This window comes from Myotis nattereri (genome assembly GCF_964212035.1).
Source record: "Myotis nattereri genome assembly, chromosome: 4".
In the NCBI taxonomy this organism is placed as follows: Eukaryota; Metazoa; Chordata; class Mammalia; order Chiroptera; family Vespertilionidae; genus Myotis; species Myotis nattereri.
In genome coordinates this window covers 60511025-60529516 of record NC_138079.1, presented here as the reverse complement: position 1 = coordinate 60529516, position 18492 = coordinate 60511025, and the positions used below count along the sequence as shown (strand labels likewise).

The following is an 18492-nucleotide window of genomic DNA, read 5'->3' as shown; positions in this document are numbered from 1 at the left end:
AAATAAACTTTTCAAAGAAGAATGATTCTTTCAAAAGTAAATATAGCATGGGAACAATTCACCTTAACAAGGTTGGAATACTATTAATTTTTTTGAGTATAGTTAAGTAATTGTCTTGCCAAAAATTTTCTTAGTTCTATTTCAATGTCCCTGGAGGCCCCTTTCATTTTAAAATGTCTAATTAGGGTAATAGGTAAAATAACATTTTTCAGTGTACTGTAATTTGCAGAGGAACTTCAGTAAAATTCACACACTCTCACAATCAATATGCTTAAAGGCTAATCAATGACTTCTCATCAATAGTTGATGGACAAACACTGCTGCCCTTCCCCCCTCATTTAAAATAAATTTTGGCCAAAAATTGTGAGCAAGAAAAAATAGTCATTACAGTTTTCTTTTTCTCTGTTTTTTTTTTTTAATGAAATATTTAGACAAACTTTTCTCATTTCCCTTTTCAGAGCTCAGTTCATATTCTTCTCTTTATTTAGTAAAAATTTGGGAAAATAAGAAAAAAAATTGTATTGCAAAGGAAATGCTGTTTTGAAATCATTTACTGAAGAAGCTGCAACATATTTAACATGTAACAAGTGTTCAAACACAAACAGAATGAAGAGTAGAATATTTCAAAATGATATTTCCACCACTTTTATTCATATCATTTATGCTTTATGTCAGTGCTGACTACATCTTTTTGAATGGCATATGACATAGAGTTTAGATACATTAGGGATTGACAAAACATTTAACAAGAATATTTAACTAATGCATTATTTAGGAAAATAGACATCTTGATACCCATATGAAAGTTTAATGGACTTAAAAAAATTGCTATCACAGTAATAAAAAACAAACAAACCCCACTATGTTTCCCAAAAGATGCAAGTTTAAATCTAGAAGGTTACTTTTAAAAACAGTTTAGGGTACACAATTTCATTATTTTATGCTAGGTTATTTTGCTTTTAAAGTGCAGATTTTACATCAACTTAGTAACACAAAGAAAAATATCTAACTTAGTCACAAAAGATGCTAGCTCAATGACAGCATGGAGTATCACCTAAATGTCTACCTGTAAGTTCGTCAGGAGTCAAGCCTACATTTCTGTCATTAAAACAGGATGTCCAATTGAGTAATTCAGTCCTTTGGGGTATTCTGTATTCTATATAAAAGAGAAAAAATATTAAAGTTATTATGAGTATACCTTTAATGAACAAATACATAGAAAAAACATGAATTTCTTAAACTAATAGATTATTGGATAGGAAACACAATTTTTTAAATGTATTCGATGTACATCATGACTTCATGATTGTTAGTTTGTCCATTGTAGTGAAACCTCTATGTGTGGAAGTTTATAAGCGCATGTGTTGAATATCAGCTACTCAACATTAATTTGATCAAATGACTATAATGGAGAACTAACAGAAAATATAGTGTTAATGGTAGCCATAAAAATGATTGGTTTCCGATCCTGTGGAATTTATGAGTATGCTCTGTATGTAATGTGAAAGCGAGTGCACGAACCCTAATAGCATACATAACTAGAAGCCAGGAGCTCTGCCAAGTGTACACAGTCTTTTAGGAAGATGCCTCTTGTCTGTCCACTCAAGAAATACACATAACTTGGATTAAGCATTCCCCTTGTGGTAGTAGTAGACAACGGCATTGATTAAGAATCACTATGCAATTTAAATAAAAAAATTAAATCAAGATAAATATAAAATAAAGCAAGATACTATATAAAAAAAAGGCAAGATACTATAGTAATGTAGAAAAGAAAATAATTACATGAGTCTGAGGGGAATGAAATTCCTCTAAATCACTAAATTCACAGAAATTTTAGTGATATCTACTTTAGTATTTTTTTTCTAAAAAGGATGAATAAGTTAAAGTATCCTTTATTAAATAATTAAGTCAATCAATTGATAAACTGAGCAGGATGCAAATATGGACTTGTCATCCTGGAAGTGTGTAGAGTGATATTATAAAGGCAATCTAGCAGTAATCACCAAGGTGAGGGAAAAAGAACAGAAAAAGATGTTTGAAAAACATTTTCAAAGTACTATAAAAAATTAAAGCCAGGAACTCAAGTCCATTCACCTTCTGCTACTAACCATACAGCAGAATGAGAATGTAGACTACACATTATTTTGCAAGTGAGCTAAACTCAGATAAAATTTTAGTATCTATATCTATCTAGTGGAAAAACTGAATCAGGTCATCTCTGAGTTTTCTCTTTGCTTTAAAAACATTTGGCATACAGGCAACATACTTAGACTTGGAGGGAAGCCATGGTTCTTTTATTTTTATTTTTGACAGAATTATAGATGGCTCCCATTTTCCCCTCCTTTGCCTTCCTCTATCCATTCCCTGCCCCACCCCAGGCCTTCCCCACACTGTGGTCTGCAGCCATGGGTGTGTAAAGAGAAAAGATGCAGTAGAGAAGGCAATACCTATCCATTGGTTATAGGCAACACTAGTGTCATAATTATAAACTGTTCAGTTTATAATTTATTGAAATACCTAGCATGGAGAAATTTCATTAAGAAAGTTACAATTTGGTGTAATCTTTTAGGCAATTTTGTGGAAATATAAAAGAGGATTCACATTGGTTAGCATTTTAAAAAGAATTATAGAGAGCCCTTCATACTATGGGGAGGGGGGGAGGGCATGAAAAACCAAATTGTTCAAGTTGAATGAAACATCTTTGAATGTGAAGAAATAAGGTACTTTTGTTGACTAGAGAATACAAAGTAAAGATAAAAAGATGAGTACATAGATGTAAAAAATACAGAAAGGCAACCTCTAATTAGATGAAATTAAAGTATCATAAGCTTCTATGAAGTTACCCTAAAATGTTACAGTCCAACATTTGAAACATCATTCACACATACAAAACAAAATCTTTTGGAATTTATTTCTAGCCATTCAATAGTCACTTTTTCTCTTTTAATAAATAATAAACAAGACTACTAGAGAATACTACAGCAATTTGAAAAGCTTCTCTGCAAAGTTTATATATAACTCCTAATTTATTTCACCATTATCACAAACCTATTATGCATTTAACTACCTTACATTGATTCCATTTACATATTGCAATCTTATAATATGTTGGCTCCCTCCCCCGACCCCCATGTAGTGAATATATGAGTCAATAAAATGATTTCTTTCAGAAAAAATGTCTTCTTCTGAAACAAACAGATATATACATATTTAATCATGAAAAATAGGTCTCTGGGGAAAATCAGAAGGAATTTATTAGACTAAATATTGTTCATAACATATGATCAAGAATTGGGGAATATAGTGCAAATTTAACAAAGAAGGAAGTCTAGCAATGTGGTGGAGACCTAAATCCCAATAGAAAATATGTCAGATTTTCTCATAATCATCGTATCAAAGGATAATTATTAGACAAATATATTCTACTCCTTTTACATAGTTTTGGCAACATGCTTGCTTTCACCTGCTCCTCTTACTGCTTTAAATGATTCCAGCAGTGAAAGTGCCATAGCTGCAGTACGTAAGAGTAAGAAAGGAGCGACAGAGGTGTCGGACGATAGACATACTGAGAAATGGACATTCAGTTGAAAGAGGACGACAGAATCAGAGACCATTAACTTATGTTTATCAAGAAGCTCATAAAGAGGGCAAAGGATGCTTTTTGTTTTTAATGGATTGGATGTGTATTCATTTTCTATTCCTATGTAACAATTTACCAGATTTAGAGGCCTAAATATTCACAAATGTATTCTTTTACAGTTTCTGCATGTCAACACCCTGGCACAGCATGGCAGTTCTGCTTATGGTCTTAAAAGGCTAAATGCAATGTGTCGGCCAGAGCTAATGCCTCTTTTGAGGCATGGGTTCTCATCAAAGCTCATTCAGGTCGTTGGCAGAATTCAGTTACTTGGGCTTATGGGACTGACATCACCAGTTCCTTGTTGTCTATTGACTGGAGGCCATTCTCAACACCTAACATCTTCCTCTTGTTGCTTTGAATCTCTGACTTCCTCTTTATCTGACCTTTATACCGAGATTCAAAAGGCTCAAGTAATTAATTACTCAGACCACTCAGATAGTCTCCCTTTCTTAACTGTGCCACATAACATGACCTAATCATAGAGTGAAATCTCATCATGTTCACTGGTCCAGCTTGCATGAAAGAAGATGGGATTATACAGGACATGTACAAAAAGGGAAGGGAGTTGGGAGACATTTTAGAATCCTTCTATCACAAAAGTTCAACTCCATTTTTGCTATGATTTTATGTGCCTATATGACCCCAAGAAGTTCCAAGATTTGGAATTATCGAGGCACTGAGAACTCTGTTATATAGAAGAAAAGAAATGTACCTATTTTTCTACTATATTTCCATCATGGTTCAAATATTTTGGCTCTTGATTTTATTTTTAACATATTCATTAATAGCTCTAAACCAAGATTTACTTTCAAAAATAATATGTAGCATGGTTTTAAAAGCATACAATTTTGAAAGAAACATTTATCTATTACTTTTAAAAAATAATCCTAAATTTCTCTAGGTAAACAAGCAAGAGCGAATACATATCTTTAATTTTTTTATAAAGTAGAAGAGTGACACAAACTTATGATAAAGAATTGGAGTTTCAGAAGAACCCTGATCCTATAAAATATGCTCAAGAGCAGGATCAGTAAACTAACTTTTTGTAAAGTACATCTAGTGAATATTTTAGGCCTGGAAAGTCCAGAGGCAAAATTAAGGATATTAAGTAAAGACATATAAAAAGAAAGAAATGTTTCCACACATTTTTTTAATTGATAAAATTATACATTTTGTGTGTGAACACTAAAATTTGAATTTTATATAATTTTTATGTGCCACATTTCCCCCTATCCCCACCCCTTATCATTTAAGAGACAAGAACCATTTGTAGTACATTAGCTAATAAGATAGGGTAAATTTAATTTGTGAGCACTAGTTTAATGAATGCTCCCTTATGGAAGTCACTCGTGCCCCTATCAATAGCTAAATCCTTATATTTTCTTCACTGTCCTAAGGACCCTCTGTGTGTGTGTTTGTGTGTACATGTACATATAAACACACACACACATATTTAGATAGATGATAGATAGATAGATATAAAGAGGTAATATGCTAATTGATCCTAGCGGTGTCACAGTCACGACAGCTAAGGAGGAGGCTGCCTGTGCTTGTGTGGTGGGGCATTGCTCCCAGAGATGGGGTAGAACTGGGAGGCGCCAGGAGAAGGCGGGACCAGCCTGAGGCGACTCGGATGAGAGTGGGTTTGAAGCAGCCAGAGAAAGCCAGAGGGATGGGGGGAGGGGGGCTGGGGGAGGGCTGGGCCAGGCATGCTGGAGCTCTGTGTGGGGAGGTTAGGATGTCAAGGCAGGGTGGCAGTTGGGTGGGCAGGCCACTGGGCTCCTAGTATATGCATATATATATATATATATATATATATATATATATATATATATCTATATCTATATCTATATATACTTTTAGACAAATTTTATTTTATTGTTTCTATTAATCACGCTTTAAACTCATGAACTCTCCTACTTATTTCCATAGGCATGACCCCATAAAAGTTCATATAATTAGATATAGACAAAGGGAAATCCCTATATGTAGGTAAAATGCACTCTACATGGTTTTCAGGTTCCTAAGGGACTTGGTTCTATCCTCTTTTGCAATTAAATTTGTTATACTATGCAACATTAATAATGGCATCTAATGTTTATGGTGTTCTTACTCTGTGTCTTTTCTACAATCAATGCATAAAGTTTTGTGATGAAAATAACTGCATTTTGCAGGCATTTTTTTATTACTAGTTATTGTACTTTTAACAGTAGTGTTCTGTGGTCTACAAAGGCAGGAAGTAGATGGCTGGTATTCGTACAGTGTACATTTGGGATTATTAGGGAGAGTATGTGCTTAAAAAGTCTTTGATAGTCTAGCTAACCTACAACACTCAAGTCATTTTTGTGTTCTTAGGAAAATTGTACAAGGTGATTTATTCACAAATTGCTGCCTGTTCTACAAAAATAAAAATGTTTTTAAAGTTCAGATTCAATAATGATTTTAAGAGATTAAATTATGGTCTATTTACTTTGAAACCATATGAGTAGTTAAATGCCCTTCTTGGGAAGTAACCGATGGTTAATAGAAGTTTCTAATATTAAAAACAGATTAAAGCCAGACTTTTATTCCTAATGTTTTCCAAAACAGTATTTATGATTGCTTTTTTGTGAACTGGTACTTCATAATTACTTTAAAATAGCATTTTATAGGTTTCTAGCAAGCTTCTTGAGAAAATGTTTTAACCTTTTGGCCCAAGAAAAGTTTTCTAACTTGAAAATGCCTTACCTTTTTCTTTCACTTGCCAATGGAAAACTCAGCTTTTTCTTTTCTTTAACTGAATGGAACAAAGAGATTCCTAAAAGGTAAGGAAATACATAATCAAAACAAAGGTCAGCTGATTATCACCTCAGCCTTGGGGAAAAACTGAAGGACTTTCAAGAGAATGAATCCCCAAAATGAGGCAGTTAATAAACATCCTTGATTTGATAAATCCGGAGGAGCACCTCTTCGTTGAAAGGGGTGGTAGGGGAGTATGGAGGTGACAAGCCAACATCTAGGAAGACTAAAATGACTAGTACTCACTCTGAGAAAAATCTTCTTTTCTGGGTATGCATACATAAAATCTCTTCTAAGTTTAAAAAAAGATATTGAAGTAGCTTGTATTTTATAGGTTTATCATAGAGGAAAAAATAGAAAGAGCCCTAACTGGTTTGTCTCAGTGGATAGAGGGTTGGCCTGTGGACTCAAGGATCCCAGGTTCGATTCCGGTCAAGGGCATGTACCTTGGTTGCGGGCACATACCCAGTAGGGAGTGCAGGAGGCAGCTGATCGATGTTTCTCTCTCATCGATGTTTCTAACTCTCTATCCCTCTCCCTTCCTCTCTGTAAAAAATCAATAAAATATATTTTTTAAAAAATAGAACAGGGATTGAGTTGGAAATTAAGGTAATGTAGGTCCTTAATTCTGTAGTTCTGAATAAGTAAGCCTAAGGTAGAAGTCTTCAGTGAAGTAATTACTAATTACCCAGAATATCTTGACCAAATAGACTTTCAAGTTCTAATTGTCTCTACAAATGCTGAATAAGTGTTAGGCTACAGGGTAGCAGTTTTACTTTCTGCCCCACATAAGGTAATGATTCAGTTGTATTGGGAGGAATAATTGCACCAAGACAAGTGTTCCTATATTCTGAAAATTTTAAATGATCCCAAAGCCCTGGTCCTGATTAGTCCATTCAGTTAAAGAGTACTTTATTCTTTTTAAGTTTGAAAAACAGTCACAGTACTTAAAAGATAGGCTGAAGTGATGACTCCATGAGACTTAGTAATATCATTTTTTTACAAAATCTCTTGAATATTTAAAATTATTCATTATTAAAAGTGTTTTGATAAAATATGAAAACTCCCTGGTTAGTTTTATAGTAAACCACTGAGACTTAAAAATTACTTGTATTTGTAAAAGATTTTCAGTAAGTGGTTTAACATTATTGGGTAGCAATCTAGAAGCCAAAAATAATGGTGTAATAGCACTCAAAAGTATCTAATAAAAATATATACTATTTCCATGTGCATGATAGTTATTATGAAGTGATTTTTTTCTCCTAATTTGCTGAAAAATGCAAATTGTCATTAACCTCTAGTTGTTTACAAACAGTATTCTATATTTATTTAAATCATATAAATACTCATATCCCTATTTCCCAAAGAAGACTAAAGTATTTAATTTACCATTTAATTTATTTTGTTGTAGCAAGCTGGTAAGCTTTTTAATTGTTCTTATTCATAACATATCTAGTGTGTTAAATTTACATATTAGATTAAAGAACCACATATTAAAGCTCGAAGACCAAATCCAGCTATGCTTTGATTTTATAAAGTTTTATTGGAACATACTCATTCTTTAACTATTATCCATGGATACTTTCTCCTGATAGTGGTGGAGTTCAGTAGCTGTTATATGGCCCACAAAGGTCTGAAATATGTAATATCTTGTCCATTACAGAAAAAAAGTGTACTGACCCTAAACTATTACAGATCATCAAAGCTATTTCTAAATAAGCATGCCTACTAGTTCAAGTATTGATAATGAAAAACAAATAGGTACAGAATTTTAAATAAAACTTCTTGTTTTGTCATGTGATGCTCAAAGACTGCCTAACCAAAGAGAACATTTTGTAGCACCTCCATAATATTAACAAACTGCTGTCTTAGGTACAATAAGCAGCTGATTTATTGAAAGTGACTTGTGTAGTCAATATCTGGAATGAAACAGCTAGTTTCATCTTGTCCAATTTTCACATTACTCTTCATTTTCCCTGAGAACTACATAGCTGAAACACTTTCAGTGAGGCACATTCTTGCAAAATGATCAGTTGTATCTGTCACCAGGAAGAAATGCATTTTCCGTGCTTTACTACAGCCATCTGCATCCTTCATTTTCTTCTAATCTAGTCACTGGAGCCCTAATGATTGGAGCCATTTCACAAGTTGCCATCAATTACAGCAAGTAGCTCATTCAGGAGTGAAAGATGAGTTCCATTCTCTGTTACTTAGAGGTCAGTGATCATTTTCCCACCTCTTCCCAGTGAACAAATAGTGCAGTAACTTTCACAGGCTCCCTTCATTTTTCTCAAGTCTGTTGCTTTATTTTTTGTAGACCTTGGTTATAATAATGTCATATGTTTGATGCTGGCAGCCCTAAGAAGACAAGCTTGACCCAATCATTTTCCTTGGGTCCATCATGACAAATTCAATCATACATGATTCTGATTCCCAGGAAATGTTTAAAAGAATAGCTATTATTAAGATGGCATTCAAAAACATTTGAAAACAAATGAAATTGGTAAAATTTATATAAAAATGATTATAAAAGAGGAATCATTTTTCATCTGTAAACTTTCTATTGTTTTCTATATATATAGTCATTTTGAAAGATGCAGTATAGATTTTGTATATGTGCAAAAAATAACACAATATTTGAAATACTGCCTTTACATGCTCTCTAAAGTACCTTTAATAATTAGGAATACAATTCAATTATCCATATTCTGTCTGATGGCAAAAGAATGCATGACTAATACATCCACATAAAAACCTGCACACAAATGTTATATCAACTGTATACATATCTGTAAAAACTAGAAGCAACCAAGATACCTATTCATAAGTAAATGAATAAACAAACTGTGATACATCTAAGCAACGGCATATATTCAGCAATTTTTAAAAAATGAGCAAGTCATGAGAAGACATGAAAGAATATTAAATACATATTATGTGAAAGAGTGTATCAGAAATGACTACATCCTGCAACATTCCAGTTATATGACATTCTGGAAAAGGCAAAACTAAATAGATGGTAAAATAACCAGTGGTTGACCAGCTATCACATGGAGGGTTAGATGATTAAATGGGTGAAGCACAGGCAATTTTAGGGAGGTGAAGTTACTCTGCATGATACTGTTTTTGGTGAGTCTTTTTAGTAAGTAGAGCTGGAACATATCCACCTTTTAAAAAAATGAATGTAGACACACACCGCACACACTTCACTAAAATTCATTCAGTATGGGTCACAGACATACAAGTAAAACAGAAAACTATAAAATTGCTAGAAGATAACATAGGAGAAAACCTAGTTGTCATTGGGTCTGATGATGACTTCTCAGATACAGTACCAAGAGCAGAATCCATAAAAATGGATAAACTGGATTTAAAAACTTCTGTTCTGCAAAAGACACTGTCAAGAGAATGAGAAAGCAAGACACAGACTAGAAGAAAATATTGCAAACAACACATAGGATAAAGGACCATTATCCAAAATATACAAAGAACTCTTAAAACCCAATAATACGGAAGCAAAAATCCAACTATAAATAAAAAGATCTTGACCAACACATCACTTAAAGAAGATATCCAGGTGGCAAAGCAGAACATGAGTTGTTCCACATCATATGTCATCAGGGAAATGCAAATTAAAACAACAACGGGATACCACTACAGACTGTAAGAATGGCCAAAATTCAGAACATTGACACCAATAAATGCTGGTAAGGATGTGGAACAATAACACTCAATCATTGCTGGTAGAAATGTGAAATGGTACAGCACTTTGGAGAAAAGTTCAGAGGTTCCTTACAAAACTAAACGTACACTACCTTGTGAACCAACAATCATATCCCTTGTTATTTTCTCAAAAGACTTGAAAGTATGTCCACATAATGACATGCACACAGATGTTTATAGCAGTTTTATGCATAATTGCCAAAACTTGGAAGTAACCAAGATGACCTTCAGTAGTGAGTGAACAAATAACTGTAGTACACTGATAAGTGGAATGTTATTCAGCACTGAAAAGAAATAAGCTGTCATGCCAGGAAAAGACATGAAGAAATCTTAAATACATATTACTAAATGAAATAAGCCAATCTGAAAAGTGTACATACTATATGATTTTGACTGTATGACATTCTGGAAAAGGCAAAACTAAAGACAGTAAAAAGATAGTCAAGGATTGGGGCAAGGTGATTAATAGGTGGAAGTATTCTGTATGATACTATAATGATGGATACATGTCTTTATACATATGTCCAAATCCACAGAATGTATACCAAGAATTAACCTTGATGTTAGTCTTGGACTTTTGGTGACCAGGATGTATCAATGTAGACTTGTCAGTTCTGTCCCACTCTGGTAAGGGAACTTGGTAACACAGGAGGCTATGCGTATGTGGTTATGGAAAAAATCTCTGTGCACCTGCTTCAATTTTGTTGTGAACTTTAAACTTTTATAAAAAGAAAGTCTTAAAAAAAATACCACTTTACTCATTATTATACAAGACGTCTGTTCTAGAATTACACACATGTTAAAGCTGCTTTTATTTGGATCTGAAGGACCTTGTTTGATTGAAGCTTTCATTGAAATGTTGACCTTCAATGGTAACACATTATACTATGTTGTGTGAAAAATAAAGATGAAATATTAAATTTAGAAATAGCGGAATATTTGTTTCTTTTAGAAAGAAAATTTGGGTCATTGAATAGACACATCATTAATTTTCTAAAATATATTTAAAATTTAAGGTTAAGTCTTGTATTATCAACCATAGAATGCTGAATACATTGTGGTGTAAATCACTGATTCAGTAATAAAGACTTCAAGGTACTTATGGAGCCCGGGTGGAGTGGCTCAGTTGGTTGAACGTGGTCCAACGCACCAAGAGGTCTCCTGTTCCCAGGATTAGGGCACATACCCAGGTTGCTGGCTTGATGCTCAGTAGGGGGTATGCAGAAGGTAGATAATCATGTTTTTTTCCTCTCTCTCTGCATTCCTCTCCCTCTAACGTCAATAAAAATATCTATTAAAAATATACTAATGGAGAAAAAAATCTCCATAGGTCAATTTCCTTTGGTAAAATTTGTAAATAAGAAAATTATTTTTATTAATATAACTGTCTTGGTTAGTTTTTACTCAGTTTCTCATATTCTTCCATCCCTCCCAGTAAGTTCAAAGTTAATATTAACTTTAAATAAATACATCACAACCTATCTCTAAAATATACTGCAGTCTGCATAAATTGACTTACATTCTCACTGATAAATCAATAGAATAATTCTGGGAAAATAATATTACACTCACAATAGAACAACAGATTTATATTGTTATTAAAACTCCCAGAAAAACTACTTTCCTAAAAAACAAACAAAAAAACCCACTGAGCTCTAATCATACTTTTAACTTAATAAGTAACAAATATTATCCTTTTTATATTTTAGCTACAAATAGCAAAAAATGGTTCATATTTTAGAAAAGAAAAATAATAATAATGCTTGGGCTACATTAATTTTTCCTCCCTGAATTTTCTTTCGTTCACCATGGGTGGTAATTTTTCATAATCTTTTAAATTAATAATTTATTTAATATTATTAGTTAAAAATTTACAATACAATTTTTCCTATGTTCTATAAAAATATATAGGAATAATAACAAATGCTAATTAAAAAAGAAAATAGTGACTGTATTTTAGGATTGGGTAAAAAAAAGTAACACGTTTTATTTGGGGTTCAGATAATGAGTCCCCAGGTACTTTGCTACTTCCAGAATGATTGCTGGTAAAGAAATAAATTGGATTAGAAATCTAGCTAAGTACTATATTCAGCACTTCCAGAACACAGGCTATATCCATAATAAATGACTTTACATGTGATTTCTAACAAGAATAACTTTACCATTCAGAATATATATATGGCTTAGGATAACAATTATTTCTACAAATTTAAAACTCTGAACCTGTTGGCATGAATTTTATTTTCAGGAAAACACAAGATGAAAACTTTAAATTGAGTAAATCAGAGGTATAAGAACCTCTTTCTCAATCTCCCTCACATGTTTGTTTGTTTTTTTAATTTAAATTCTTTATTGTTTAAAGTATTATATAAGTCTTCTTCCCCCACCCCTCATTGACCTCTCCCTGGCTGCCCTCCCCCTGCCGCAGCACATGCCCTAACCCCCCACCCCCACCCCCCACACTGTCTGTGAACATCAGTTATGCTCAGGTGCATGCATACAAGTCCTTTGATTGATCTCTTACTCCCTCACCCTCCACCTTCCATCATAGGTTGGACAGTCTGTTCAATGCTTCTATGACTCTGGCTCTATTTTTGATCATCAGAAATGAGTGAGATCATGTGATATTTGTTTTTCTCTAACTGGCTTATTTTGCTTAGCATAATGCTCTCCAGTTCCGTCCATGCTGTTGCAAATGGTAAGAATTCCTTCTTTTTTACAGCAGTATAGTATTCCATTGTGTAGATGAACCACAGTTTTCAAATCCACTCATCTGCTGATGGGCAGTTAAGCTGTTTAAAATCTTAGCTATGGTGAATTGTGCTGCTATGAACATAGGGGTGCATATATCCTTTCTGAATGGTGTTTCTGGTTTCTTGGGATATATTTCTAGAAGTGGAATTTCTGGGTCAAATGGAAGTTCCATTTTTAATGTTTTGAGGAAACACCATCCTGTTTTTCACAGTGGCTGCACCAGTCTGCATTCCCACCAGCAGTGCAAGAGGGTTCCTCTTTCTCCTCATCCTCGCCAGCACTTGTCGTTTGTTGATTTGTTGATGATAGCCATTCTGGCAGGTATGAGGTGGTACCTCATTGTTGTTTTGATTGGCATCTCTCAGATGATTAGTGTCTTTGAGCATCTTTCTTGGCCTTCTATATGTCCTCTTTTTCAAAAAGTGTCTATTTAGGGCCATTGCCCATTTTTTGATTGGATTGTTTCTCTTCCTTTTGTTAAGTTGTATGAGTTCCCTGTAAATTTTGGAGATTAAACCCTTATGGGAGATAACATTGGCAAATATGTTCTCCCATGTGGTGGGCTTTCTTGTTTTGTTGATGGTTTATTTTGCTGTGCAGAAGCTTTTTATTTTGATGTCACATTTTTTTTATTTTCTCTTTAGTTTCCATTGCCCTAGGATCTATATCAGTAAAGATATTGCTATGACAAATGTCTACTATTTTGCTGCCTATGGTTTCTTCTAAGATTTTTATGGTTTCCCGTCTTAAGTTTAAGTCCTTTATCCATTTGAGTTTATTTTTGTGTACGGTGTAAGTTGGTGATCTAGTTTCATTTTTTTTGCATGTATCTGTCCAATTTTTCCAACACCATTTATTGAAGAGACTGTCTTGATTCCATTGTATGCTCTTGCCTCCTTTGTCAAATATTAATTGAGCATAATGGCTTGGATCGATTTCTGGGTTCTCTGTTCTGTTCCATTGGTCTATATGTCTGTTCTTGTGCCAGTACCAGGCTGTTTTGAGAATAGTGGCTTTATAGTATAGCTTGATATCTGGTATTGAGATCCTTCCAACTTTGTTCTTTTTTCTCAAGATTGCTGCAGCTATTCAGATCTTTTTTTATTCCAGATGAATTTTTGGAGACTTTGTTCTAGGTCTTTGAAGTATGCCATTGGTATTTTAATGGTGATTCCATTGAATCTATAGATTGCTTTGGGTAGTATGGACATTTTAATGATGTTGAATCTATCAATCCATGAACACGGTATATTCTTCCATTTGTTTATGTCTTCCTTTATCTCTTTTTTCAGCATCTTATTATTTTCTGTGTACAGGTCCTTTACCTCCTAGGTATCTTTATTTTTTTCTTGCAATGGTAAATGGGACTTTTAGTTTCTCTATCTGTGTGTTCATTATTGGTGTATAAAAATGCCATAGATTTCTGGGTGTTAATTTTGTATCCTGCTCCATTTTTTAATTCATTTATTAATTCTAATAGTTTTTTGATGGGGTCTTTAGGGTTTTCTAAGTACTATATCATGTCATCTGTGAATAATGACAAATTTACTTCTTCTTTTCCAATTTGGATGCCTTTTATTTCTTCACTTGTCTGATCGCTATGGCTAGTACTTCCACTATTAAGTCGATCAGGAGTGGTGAAAGTGGGCATCCCTGTCTTGTTTCTGTTCTTAGGAAAAATGGTTTTAGTTTTTGCCCAGTGAATATGATGTTGGTTGTAGGTTTGTCATATAAGGCTTTTATTATATTGAGGTATGATCCCGCTATTACCACTTTGCTGAGAGTTTTTATCAAGAAAGGGTGTTGGATTTTATCAAATGCCTTTTCTGCATCAATTGATATGATTATGTGATTTTTATCTCTCAAATTGTTTATGTGATGTACCACATTTATTGATTTGCAGCCTTGCATCCCTGGAATAAATCCCACATGGTCATGACGTATGATCTTTCTAATGTAATGCTGGATCCAATTTTGTAGAATTATTTTGAGGATTTTAGCATCTATGTTTATCAGGGATATTGGCCTATAATTCTCTTTCTTTGTAGTGTCTTTATCTGGTTTGGGGATTAGGGTAATGCTGGCTTTATAGAAAAAGCTTGGAAGTGTGCCTTTCTCTTGATTTTTTGGAATAGTCTAAAAAAGACAGGTTTTAGTTCTTCTTTGAATGTGTGGTAAAATTCCCCTGTGAAGCCATTTGGCCCCAGGCTTTTGTTTGCTGGAAGTTTTTTATGACTGCTTCAATTTCCTCCTTAGTTATCAGCCTGTTGAGATTTTTTTATTCTTCTTGATTGAGTTTTGGAAGGAGGTATTTTTCTAGGAATATGTCCATTTCCTCTTGGTTGTTTAGTTTGTTGGAATAAAGTTGTTCATAGTATTTTTTACAGTCCTTTGTATTTTGTGGGGTCTGTTGTTATTTTGCCTCTCTCATTTCTTATTTTGTTTATTTGGGTCCTCTCTCTTTGCTTCTTGATGAACTTGGCTAGAGGTTCATCGATCTTGTTTATCATTACAAAGAATCACCTCTTGGTTGCATTGATCTTATGTATTGTTTTTGGGGGTCTCTATGTCATTTATTTTCATTCGGATTATTTCCTTCCCTCTGCTCATCTGGGATTTTCTTGTTTCTTTCTAATTCTTTAAGTTGTAAAGTTAGATCATTTATTACCAGTTCTTCTCTTTTTTTTGAGGTAGGCCTGTAATGCTACAAACTTCCCTCTCAGGACTGCTTTCACTGTGTCCCATAGGTTTTGGATTGTTGTGTTGTCATTGTCATTTGTTTCCAGGATGCTTTTTATTTCTTCTTTGATATCTTTGGTAACCCAATCATTGTTTAATAGTATGCTATTCAGCCTCCAAGTGTTTGAATTCTTTTATTGTTTTTATTATAGTTGATTTCTAATATTATGCCATTGTAGTCTGAGAAGATGCTTGATATGATTTCAATCTTCTTGAATTTGGAGAGACTTTGCCTTGACCCAATATGTGCTCTGTCTTTGAAAATGTCCCATGTTCACTCAAGAAGAATGTATATTCTGTAGCTTTCGGGTGAAATGTTTTGGAGATGTCAATTAAGTCCATCTGATCTAGTGAGTCATTTAGGATTGCTGTTCCTTTGCTGATTATTTTGCCTAGAGCAGTGATGGCGAACCTTTTGAACTCGGCGTGTCAGCATTTTGAAAAACTCTAACTTAACTCTGGTGCCATGTCACATATAGAAAGTTTTTGATATTTGCAACCATAGTAAAACAAAGATTTATATTTTTTATATTTATTTTATATATTTAAATGCCATTTAACAAAGAATAATCAACCAAAAAAAATGAGTTCGCGTGTCACCTCTAACACGTGTGTCATAGGTTCGCCATCACTGGCCTAGAGGATTTATCCAGTGATGTTAAAAGGGGTATTAAAGTCCTCTACTATGATCATATTGCTCTCAATTTCCCTTGATATCTTCCAGAAGTTTTTTTTAACGTATTTAGGTGCTCCTGCATTGGGTGCATATATGTTTACCAAGGTTATACCTTCTCGTTGTTTTCATCCCTTTAGTATTATAAAGTGGCCTTCCTTATCTCTTGTTATGGCCTTCACTCTGAGGTCTATTCTTTCAGATATAAGTATTGCTACCCCAGATTTTTTTTCATTTCCATTTGCCTGAAAGATATTTTCCATCTCTTCACTTTCAGTCTGTGTGAGTCTCTTGTTCTGAGGTGGGCCTCTTATAGACAGCATGTATATGGGTCACGTTTTCTTATCTATTCAGCCACTCAATGTCTTTTGATTGGAGCATTTAGGCATTGACATTTAAAGTTATTATTGATAGGTACTTGTTTATAGCTTATTTTTTTTTTTATTTTTGTACCTGTGTTCCTTCTTCCCTTTTTTTTTTCTTCTTTTTACAACAGTCCCTTTAGCATTTCTTGCATTGATGTCTTGGTAGTGATAAACTGCCCAAAGCTCCCTTAGGCTCTCCTCCTATCTTTTGATTTTTTTCTCCAATTGCAGTTCAGATTGGGTGTGTTTTGCTTCCCTGTCTTCTAATTCACTAATTCGGTCCTCTGCTTCTCCTAGCCTACTGTTGAAAGATTCCATTGTTGTTGTTTTTTTATTATAGATATATCACTTTTTATTACCTCTTGATTTTTGCATAGGTTGTTGATTTTTCTCATCCATCTGGTTTATACTGTATAAGCCTAATTCTGAATATTTTTTCTGACATATTGCATACTTTCATTTTGTCATAGTGGGTGCTCATGTGGCTTTTGCATGGTTGCAGGCGGCAGCTGCTCCTCGGGCTGTCACAGTTGCTGCTACTCGCACAACTCTTCTCACATGTTTTGAGTGGTTAGCAGCAAAGTTAGGAAACAAAGTTACATATTTTTGTACATGAATTTAAATTCATTTGAACTTTTTCAAAAATACTAATTGTCAGCTAGAAGCTGTGAAATATAAAGGTGACTAACTGATATAGCCTGCTTCCAGGGTGATGGTGGTCCAAAAGGAAAGATAATAATACTTATCTATGAGTCCTACATGAGATAGAAGTGACCTGAGTTCCAAAAAGAATATACATTCATGAACTGAGGGTTTCAGACAACTAACAAAATTCATCTAGCTGATGGGATTAGAGAAAGCCATACTGATTGTATTACACTTAAATTTGCTTTCTAAGGTTTGTTAAGTTAAATTAAACAAGGAGGGCATTAAACTGAGGTAATTCTTATACCATGGCAGCCTATGTAAGCAAATCATATTTAAGCCTTTAAATGCCTCAAGCTTACAAAATCAAAACCTAAGGACAACCAATCATAAAAAGCTAACTAGACTTTAAGCTTTAGTCAACTAATAATTTCTGTGCTTTGCTTGAACCTTTCCCCAATAAGTCTTTTTCCCATCTCCTGTTGGGGGAACATCCTAACCACTTACAGTTTGGAACTTCCCAATTCAAATATGTTTTTGCTCAAGTATAATCTTGAAATATTTAAGATTACTTCATTTATCTTTTAACAGATTAGATAGAATGCACAGGAAATTCTGAAGAACAAGAAAAAAATAATTTTAGTCTGACCATGGAATCATGGCAGGAAATAGTAAATAATTCAATTTGAAGTATACAGAAAATAATAAAGTTAGAAAAGTACATCATACTCTTATTAGCTAAATACACTGGCTATATTACCAAAACAAAACAAATTTTAATAGTAAGATATAAAGGGATTTTCCTAATTTTTTGTTGTTTTTGTTGTTGCTGTTTTCTTGCCTCCTTGCCTCCTATAAATTTACCTCAACTCTTTGGAAATACAGCATTATTACAGAGGCTAAATAATGATACATTGTTTTCTTAGTGAGAAGAGGACATAAAAATAAAGTGTGAGGAAAAATGGTTTTATATTATATCCCCATCTATACTTCATATGAGTTTATAATTATTTCAAAATAAAAAGGTTTTAAAATGTTCCTATAGATATATATACTTAAGGACGAGGCTCTTAGCTTACACATTTCTAAATAAGAGATTTATGTGTTTCAATGGCCCGTTATCAATAAAATGGATCTACAGAGCATTATACTGGTTTGGGGCATCATTAGAA

The 18492-nt window shown here is 33.7% G+C and overlaps 1 long non-coding RNA gene across 1 annotated transcript in view; it reads right to left on the bottom strand.

The window, feature by feature from the left end:
- Positions 1-630: 630 nt before the first annotated feature.
- The window catches only part of LOC308517733, a 39005-nt gene continuing 21143 nt past the window's right edge, over positions 631-18492 (bottom strand). The window contains exons 2-3 of the long non-coding RNA XR_013995874.1: positions 6371-6440; positions 631-1156 (exon numbers count right to left, since the gene is read on the bottom strand). This is a non-coding gene — a long non-coding RNA (uncharacterized lncRNA). The remainder of the gene's footprint in view (positions 1157-6370; positions 6441-18492) is intronic.